Source organism: Tupaia chinensis, unplaced genomic scaffold (genome assembly GCF_000334495.1).
Source record: "Tupaia chinensis unplaced genomic scaffold, TupChi_1.0 Scaffold000280_1, whole genome shotgun sequence".
Lineage (NCBI taxonomy): Eukaryota > Metazoa > Chordata > Mammalia > Scandentia > Tupaiidae > Tupaia > Tupaia belangeri.
The window spans coordinates 1,817,853-1,827,561 of record NW_006159763.1 but is presented as its reverse complement, the minus strand read 5'-3'; the positions used below and the strand labels follow the sequence as shown (position 1 = coordinate 1,827,561).

Here is a 9,709-nt window from a genome sequence, read left to right as displayed (position 1 = left end):
TCTGACAAACACCGCCCAAAAAAAAAAAAAAAAAAGTTAAGCAGGTTTGAGGCAGAAATTCTACATTATGCTGTTTCATTAAAGAAATTTTGAGGGAACCAGCAGTTAGTGTAATGGCTATGTCGCTGGACTCCCACGTAGTCCACCGCGGTTCGCGTCCCAGACCCGGTGGCTTAAAACTCACGCCGGGCGCGTGTGCGTGCGTGCCCAAGATCCCGAGAGGAGAATGGAGGAGAAGGGATTGCAACGTGACCATCCCCCCTGGGGGGTGATTTCTCGCTTTCTGTCTCTGTCTCTGTCTGGCGAGCGCACGCGCCCTATAGCAAAAACCTCTCCAAAAAAAAAAAAAAAAAATTTTTTGAAAAACATCATCACATTTAGACATTAACAAAAAAGTTTATCTAAAACTACCTTAGATGCTCAGCTGTGGTGGTAATGCACTGCTCAAATAAGACATGATGCTCTGCAGGCCAGGACCACTTGGAAAGCTAAGTTCAGATTCTAGTCTAGCTTAAAGGCTGGACATGGTGGTCATAAGTCTCAGAGAGTCGGGAGGATCCTAAGTTCAGGGCTGGCCTGGGCAACATATTGAGACTGTATAAAAAAGAGCTGGGCTTGCTGGCATGGCCTGGTAATCCCAGCGGGGTGGCATTAGGCAGAGAATCACAACATGACAGTCCTCCTGCCTAAGGTCTCTTAAAAAAAAAAAAAAAAGAACTACTACAGGTTCTATAGCTATAAAACTAGTTAGATGAATACCCTATTAGAGCAATAGCAGATATAAGACTGGGATTGTAAGGGTTGTTTCGTAGTTTAGGAGGAATTGTTACAGGACAGCTTCAGTTGAAGCAGAGAGAGCTGGGGTTTATTGGAGCCTCTAATGTTGTAAACATACCTTTAATGCTATTTTGGACAGTAGTTATTCAGTACCATGCACCAATTCATTTCTTCTTCAGTACTGTAATGATTGTAATCTGAAAATTAAACATGTGTTATATCATTTGTAGGTTGGTACTAAGATGATGTATTTTTTGGCTTTTTTTTCTTTTCCTTATTTTGAAGGATCTTCAAAATCATAAACTCTTTGTGACAATCTGTTACCCGAACTCCTTACAGCATTCTGTTTGTAAGAGTAACTGTCAAGGCCAAATCGTCCAGATTTTCTGAGTTAGTTTAATTTCTTCAAGTGCCAAGCCATGGGGACTTTTTTTTTTTTTTGTTAACTACAAGTTGTCATATTCAGTACTTCAGCTGGACAAGAGAGCTATTTTTCGTAATAGCTCACAGAAACATATGAGATAGTGACTGCAAATGAAGTTAAAGCACTCTGCCCCCTCTAGAACATGTTTGACTATGATTTTTGATGTTAACAATTAATAAGTGCTTATAAAATCAGTAAAACTGATTTCAGTTAGATATCTTTATAGAAAATTTAATTCAAAGACCTTGGTGATAATATTCATGTATAATTTGCAAGTTTGCAGATTTTACTCCCCCAGTTGCTGTAAATGACTTTTTTACACCTGTCTTGCTATTAATCTGTCAAAGGAGAACAGTGTTATCTACATATAATTACTTAACCCAGGATTTGACCTTAAACAGCTTTGCCTCAGTTTAATTCATATCAAACCAAGGATTCCCACGACTATATACTTAACTCAGTATTTTCTTTTCTTTTTTTTTTTTAAAGAGATTTTTTGCTATAGGGTGCGTGTGCTCACAGGAGAGAGAGAGAGAGAGAGGGCCAGACAGAAAGTGAGAAATCATCCCCCAGAGGGGATGGCCACATCACAATCCCTTCTTCATTCTCTTCTCAGGATTTTGGGTGAGCACACATGCACACACACCTGATGTTAGTTTCAAGCCACCAGGTCCTGTAGAGTCCCTTCTTCATCATCTCAGAATTTGTTTCATTTATCTGAAATCACATCTATTTGATCCTGCAGCCTCATGGAACTACTACTGAGGGTTTTTTTGTTTGTTTGTTTTTTTATTTTTAATTTAAAATAATGGATATAAACCATTCTCTATACTATTCATTTTCTAAATACTAATGTATTCTCTCACTTCCTGCAATGTGATTCCTTTCCTTGCTAATAATTAAAAGTAGTGAACACATCCTGCAGTGTCTTTTCGTTCTGTCTTCTGAATATTTCAATTTTCAAAGTTTGGTTCACAAAATGTTATTTATGTTATAAATGTGCTTTTGCTCACTACATATTTACTGTTCTAAGGTCACTGTTCTGGATCAATTCAGTGAGTTTTTCCCTACCCTTTCCCTGCCTTTTTTTTTCTTTTTAAATAAATGTAAGTTTTCTGTGTATTTCTTTTTTTAAGAATTATTTATTTAATTTTATTTATTCATTTATTTATTTTAATTTGACCAGAGAGAGAGAGAGAGAGAGAGAGAGGGAAAGTGAGAATGCAAGCCACCAGGTCTGGGACTCGAACCACAGTTGGCCATGTGGGTGTGTCCAGTGCCTTAACCACCACACCATCTGCTGGTCCCTTCTGTGTATTTCTAAGTTGAGTATTCCAAATCCAAAATCTGAAATGTTTCAAAATCCAAAATATTTTTAGTACTGACAGAACTTCACACAAGTGGAAAATTCCACACCTAATCTCATGTGACCTAATGTCAAAGCACAGGCACATGACACAGTGTATTCAGTGAATGCAAAGAGAAGAGACCTTTCCTGCCCCCTTCAGCTGTGATAGGTCTTTTCCATCATGCCCAGATTCCCTAACACGAGCACACCCACAAAGAGTGATAAATGACATGTGCACAGGTATGCAGGTTGATGCCTCACATGGGCCCAAGCCCTGTATGCATTACTCACTGTTGTTTTGCTTATTCTTTGCCTGTGGTGTAAAGATACTGTTGGAAATGTCAGAAAGGCCTGCAGATGTCCCCGTGGAAAACAGTGATAAGAAAAAGAGGAAGCATTTATGTTTTATCTATAGCACAGAAGGTCAAGCTGCTGGAGAAACTGGACAACAGTGTGTGAAACATCTTGCTGAACAGTATGTATTGGAACAACCACTGTATGTGGGGTCTTTGAAAATGTTCATGGATTATGAAAAAACCATGTGGATTTTGATTTCTGTTGGACCATTTCCCCCATACTTTTTGAAATTTCCTTGCAAGTGACCTGAAGAAACAGAAGAATAAACTGTCGAAGTTTTATGCTGAAAGTGATGGACAAAAGCTAATGAAAGATAGAAAAACAGTGCATAAAACTAAAAGATTTTGATTGTGCAAAATAAACAGTCAGTAAGCTAGAGTGAATATGATTATTGAAAAAAAAGTGGTTTTTTGTTAGTTTTGCTGTAGGGAGCATGTGCTGCTTGCCCTTTGGCCATGTTGCAATCCCTTATCCATGTTCCTCTCAGGATTTGGGGCACCTGTGAATATGAGCCTGGTGTGTTTTTCAAGCTGCAGGGTCAAGGACTTGGAACAGTGAAATTGGCTATGTGGGATCCAGGACCTTAACCACCATACTACCTGCTGGTCCAGAATAGTTTATTCATTGACTGATGGTGAAAATAGTGAGGATAAAGATGGTGGTGTTAACATTGCAGACCATAGGGTGAAATGTGGAATGGGCTTATTCAAGGACAGGAGCTGCAGGTGGATTCATGACAGAACAAGAAATCATGTTCGTAACATCAAAGAGCAACTTCTAAGACAGCAATCGTTGTTAATGAGGCAGATAACTTTGGGGAAAACATTTTTAAAAAGCTGCTCAGCAGAATTCCTCCCCATCCCTGGAGGACCCATTTCCTGGTTCCTCAGCTGCTTCTGATGTTTCTTCTCCCCTTAAAAACATGATGCACAGTAACCTTTTAATCAACACAGCATTGTAGGTAGAGGCTGAGAGCCTGCCGTGTTGTGGTTTAACAGCGGATGCTGCTTCCTGAACACACTATTTTTCACTGCGTTAATGATATGTCATATTTTTTACTGCTAAGTTCTTGGTGTGAATAAGTATAAGAAAAAATTGCTAGTCAGTAGCATATAAATATGGAGTTGGGAATGATGGTGATGCCAAAAGTTTTTTTTTTTTAATAATTTAAAATAGTGTATAAGATTACTTCAGGCTATGTGTATAAGGTATAGAAGTATAAGTGAGTTTTGTGTTTAGATTTGAGTTTCATCTCCAAGATGTCTCATTTTGAATATGCAGATATTACAGAATCTGAAAAAAGAATCTGAAACCTAAAGCATTTCTGGTCCCAGTCATTTTGTATAAGTGATACTCAACCTGAATCGTTACTTACTAGTATTCATTTTCTTAAAAACTTTTTGGTCTGATGGTATTTTTTCCTCCTGTTTTTATTTATTATTATTATTAAATTTCTGGGTTTTTATCTACCTTTAGCTGACTTACAAATTTGGGTGTATTTCAAGAAAGAATTGAGTTTGGAGCCTCTTATTTTTTTATTTTATTAGGTTTATGTTATAGGGTGCATGTACTTGCCAGAAAGAAACAAATAGAGGAAAAAATGAGAAATCATTCCATCCCCCAGAGGGAAAGGCCATGCCACAATCCCTTCTCCATTCTCCTATTGGGATTTTGAGCACGTATGTATGCATGCCTGGTGTGATTTTCAAGCTACTGAGCCCAGACTCAAACTGTGGTCAGCCTTGTGAGTCCAACACCTTAAGCACTATGCCAGCTGCTAGCCCTGGGCCTTTTATTCTTAATCTCAGGTCCACATTCACCTATCAGGAGAGTCTTCTGTACTTTTATTATTTCTGCTTAGATTATTCCCAGATTGCTAAACCCAGCCTCTTATTACTGGAATCTTAAATTCTAGTGGCTACAGGATGCTTTTATTTGTAAAGCCTACAGATACATCAGAATATGCCATTTTGAAAGTTAAATTGTTTTCAGAATACTTTGCTTTAAAAATCCCTGCTTCATGGGTCCAGCCCCATGTCTTGGTGGTTGAAGGAGTCAGATCTCACATGGCTGACCGTATTTTAAATCCTGGCCCTGGCAACTTGAAAAACATGCTGGGCATGTGTGTACTCATACCTCAAATCCTGATGAGATGGATGGAAAAATGGAGGAGAAGAGATTGATGGCATGAATGAACACGCCCTACTGGTGTGCCGGGAGGATACTTTCTTCCTCTCCCTCTGTCTTTCTTTCCAAGTACATGTGCCCTCTAATTTATTTATTAATAAGTAAATAAATACATCCTTACTTCACATATGAATTTGATTTGTACAAGTATTCCCAAACTTATCTGAGAAAAAAATTTTAAATCACTGTTTTAGGTTTATTCTTTAGGACTAGAGATCTGACAGAACCGTCATCACTAATTGGTTGCTGGAGTGGGCAGGCCCAGCCCTGGACAGTTTGTTCTACTCTTAACCCTGTGCTGGTCCCTGTGCCTGTCCTTGGTCTGGGGCTATCATACCTGCCAGACTTGGCTAACAAAAGCCATTTCCCACCTATGATTTCCTACTGTACCTACTTGCTTTCACAATGCCGTGTTCTAAACCCTTTAACCCTCATCGGTTGGTACTTACATTTCTCTTAGAAGATTTTAAGAGAGCACACTGATTGAACTACATCCAAAAGATTCTGTGTTTTGTGCTGGCGATAGAATATTCAGTATTCAAGTCCTAACCTTTAAAGAAGCTGATAGAAAATAGTATCAACTAAACAGACAATGATTATATAGCATGACAGGGCCAGCCCCATAGCCTTGTAGTTAAGGGAGCCAAGTCCCACATGGTTCACCACAGTTTTAAGTCCAGCCCCAGTGACTTGAAAAACATGCTAGGTACACATGCATGCATGCCCCAAGTCCCAACAGGATGGGGAAATGAGAAGGCATTGTGCTGTGACCATGCCCCATTGTGGGGTGCTTTCTCTCTGTTTCTGGTGAATGCATGTGCTCTCTGGCAATTAAAGTTTTTTCTAAAAAGGCAGATAAATGCAATGGTAAAGTTTATGTTTCCAACCTCAGAGTGCTCTTAGGATCCTGTGAGATTTGTATGAGAAATTCCTTTTTAGAATTAAAATACTCTAGAAAGGTTAATAGTTGCTGTGCAGCCTCTTCTGGCTGCTCTCTGGGGGGAAGGAGAGAGAGGGAGGATAAGGTGCATTTTGCTTATTGGTTCCCCGGCTGGTGCTTCTGTGTACTCCATGGTGTCCTACAAGCCACTTTTAGATAGACTTTCCTAAACACTTCAGCTTTCTTGCATAACTGTTAATACTGGTTCTGTGTTAATGTTTCTTTGGTAGTTTATTCTGTTTATGTAACATAGGATAGTAAAAGATTTTCATGGGAATTGAGGAGTAGGTTTCATTTTAGCTTCTTAGTAATAGCAAAGGATAAACTGAACATCTGGATTGAATACAGTTTTAGTCACTATGTTAACTTCTAATAAGAATATCCATAAATGTTGATATGAAAATAGTTTTACTTATTGAAGCTATAATCTTTTTGTAAAATTTTTTGAAATGCAATTCTTAAAATTACAAGTTTTATTTAAGATGATAGTGGAAATTAGCTGAGGTTTTATAAAATATGGTATTTTGGAAGGTTCCAACATACAATGGTTTCTTAGTAGTAATAGAAAATAAAGTAAATTAACTTTTTGGCTTGCTATAGAGCATGTACACTTGCTGAAGATAGACAGTGATAGAGAGAGAAAGTGAGAAATCAACCCCCAGGAGATATGGCCACACCACAATCCCTTCTCCATTCTCCTCTTGGGATTTTGGTCACACATGTGCATGCACCTAGGGTATTATTCAAGGAGCTATATCAGGATTACATGGTTGGCCGTGTAGTATCTAGCCACCTTGACCTCCACACCACCTGCTGGCTCAGTAAATGAATTCTTAAATAAACTTATTTTTGTCAGGACCTAAGAATCTGTTTTTAACACAGTGTTTACAACTAGGTAGGTCAGCTATAAAATATTACAGGTTGAATATCCTATATCTCAAATGCTTAGGACTAGAAATAGTTCAGATTTCAGATTGTGGAATATTTGCCCATATACATTGTGAAATTTTTTGGGAATGGAACCCAAGTCTAAACATGAAATTAATTTGTTTCATAAACAACTTATACACATATCTTGAAGGTGATTTTATACAATATTAGTGACAGTATGCAGTCCATCACATAAGGTCAATTGTGAAATCTTCTACTTGGTATCATGTCATTGCTCCAAAGTTTTAGTTTTTGGAGGGTTTTGAATGGTCAGATTGGGTGTGCTCAGTCTGTAACGACAAACTAGAGAAAATTGGAATACTATAGTTTAAAGTGGATTGTTACAAGTTCATGAAGCATACAAGCAAGTGGTGTGGTGGTTAAGATGCTGGACTTCCACACGGCCTACCACAGTTTTAGTCCTACACCTGGCGACTTGAGAATAATGCAGAGTGCGTGTAGGCCCAAAACCCAGAAGAAGGAATTGTGGTATGGCCACCTTCCCCGGGGATAGTTTCTCAGTTTCCTCTTCACCATGTCTCTCTCCACTGAGTGCACATAACCTATGGCAAAAACCCTAAAGAAAAAAGCTCTGGATGCAGGATAATGTCTTCAGGGGCTATTTTATTTAACATGTGCTATCCTCAATGAAAAAGAACTAGAACCTATTTAGAAAGAGATTGGAAGAAAAAAAAAAAAGAAAAGGAGATTTGAAATCTTGAAAGTACAGAGTTATAGTGCTATAAAAATAATTTATAATACAGCTCTTCACAGATTCAAAAGATATTTAAACATCAAGAGTAACTGAAGGACCTTTGGAAGTGCGTGTGAGTGTTTACACTTGAATGATGCTATCACCACTTAGCCATGGACTCTTAGATCTACAACGTGTGCAACTACAAAATGAGGCTAGCTTCTGGGCCATGACCAACTACAGATTGAGTTCCAGTCCAGCAGCTTGGGAAATATGTTGGGCATACATGCAGGCATGTCCAAAATCCTAACAGGATGGAAAAATGAAGGAGAGATTGCAGTGCGACCATGCCGCATGGCGGGTGCGTTCTACCTCTCTAGCAGTTAAAGAACTGCAAAATCAAGAATTGTTCCACTCATGTCAGTTACATTGGGAAACCCTGATTAGGGATAGCTTTCAACTGTGTGTAACCGAAGTCCTATTTACTGGCTCACCGATTCAGCTTATTTCCTTCACATTGTAAGTGGTAGAGAGGCAGGCTGTGTACAGTTGGCACAGGGCTGCACGATGTTGCCAAGACCCTATGTACCTTCTGTCTTCCTGCGCCACCATCCTTAGGGTGTCCTCACTTGTGTCCTCACTGCCTCCGTATGGCTACCTCACCTTTAGAGGAGAGTATGGGGCAGAATATCACCTGAATAGGAAAGCAAAACTTAAAAATCTCCAACAGATATCCACCTGCATCTCACTGGCCACAACTACATTACTTGGTAACCCTGCCTTGTGTAGGAGACTAAGAAAAAATTTAATAATAGTAATAATATTTTTTTTTTTTCTGTATGGTGTATGCGCTCGCTGGAGAGACACAGAAAGAAAGAAGTCACCGCTCCCATCGGGGATTGGCCGTCCCACTGTCCTTTCTCAAGCTCTGTCTACACTCCTCTTGGAATTTTGGGCATGCAAACATATGTACCCAGTGTGATTTTCAAGCCATCAGGTCTGGGGCTAGAGCTGTAGTTGGTCATGTGGGAGTCTAGCACTTTAACCACCATGCCACCAACTGGCCCCTAAGAATAATTTTTACGATGGATGTGTCTGGTGCATGGGGGAGGGGTGGGTGGGTGGGGAAGGATTGTCAAGGAGATCTAGAAGTGAGGATTGTGGGCCCACCCCTGCCTCAGCGCTATCAGTCACTCAGTTGAGTTAGCCTGCCCCAGCCAAGTTCAGGATGATCCTCATCTTCAACCGCTAAGGAAAGCTGGCTCTCCCAGCTCTATAGTAAAGATACACAACAGCAAGGCATCAGGGAGACTTTCCATTTGGTATCTAAGAGAGATGAAAATATTTATTATTTCCTAGAAGGAGGATTATTAATTGAAGGATCTGGCAACAAACCAATTTACAGACATTATGCAGTGCTATGTTTTGTCTTCTATGTGGATTCTTCAGAAAGTAAACTTAGTGTTTTAGGTTGCGTTCATGTGTTCGTGGAAACATTAGACAAGTGTTTTGAAAATGTCTATGAACTGGATTTAATTTTCCATGTAGACAAGGTTCATAGTGTTCTTGTAGGAATGGTGATGGGGATTGGTATTAGAGACCGACATGGAATAAACTAAAATGGATATGGTATCATCAACTACCAGAAATGGCTTCTACCACAGGAATCAGTAGCTTCTGAAAGGCAGGAGCCAAGTTTGCTGCACTTTGTTCCTAAAGTATGTAGAGCCCCCGACTCTCCAACTCAGCACTCCACGTGGGAGTGCGTGCGCAAGTCCCTGACTCTTTAAGTCACCACTCCACGTGGGAGTGTGTGCACGAATCCCCGACTCTCCAACTCACCACTCCACGTGGGAATGTGTGCGTGGAGTTCCTGACTCTAACTCACCACTCCAAGTGTGAGTACGTATGCGCTCATCCTCAGAGATTCCCCAGGCTCCTTTCAACCCATCACTGGACTGTTTTAAATTTCCTTGATGCTAATTAATAGCCATCTGCTTTCTTAGAGGTGATATTTAATGATTAGTATTTGCTTATACAAATCTATTTTGA

The 9,709-nt window shown here is 39.6% G+C and overlaps 1 protein-coding gene and 1 long non-coding RNA gene across 5 annotated transcripts in view; one reads left to right on the top strand and one right to left on the bottom strand.

Moving 5' to 3' along the window:
- The window catches only part of XRCC2 (X-ray repair cross complementing 2), a 118,963-nt gene that overhangs the window by 8,924 nt on the left and 100,330 nt on the right, over window positions 1-9,709 (top strand). The gene's annotated exons all lie outside the window — the stretch shown is intronic.
- The window catches only part of LOC102471832 (uncharacterized), a 33,391-nt gene continuing 24,632 nt past the window's right edge, over window positions 951-9,709 (bottom strand). The window contains exon 4 of the long non-coding RNA XR_334781.1: window positions 951-974. This is a non-coding gene — a long non-coding RNA (uncharacterized LOC102471832). The remainder of the gene's footprint in view (window positions 975-9,709) is intronic.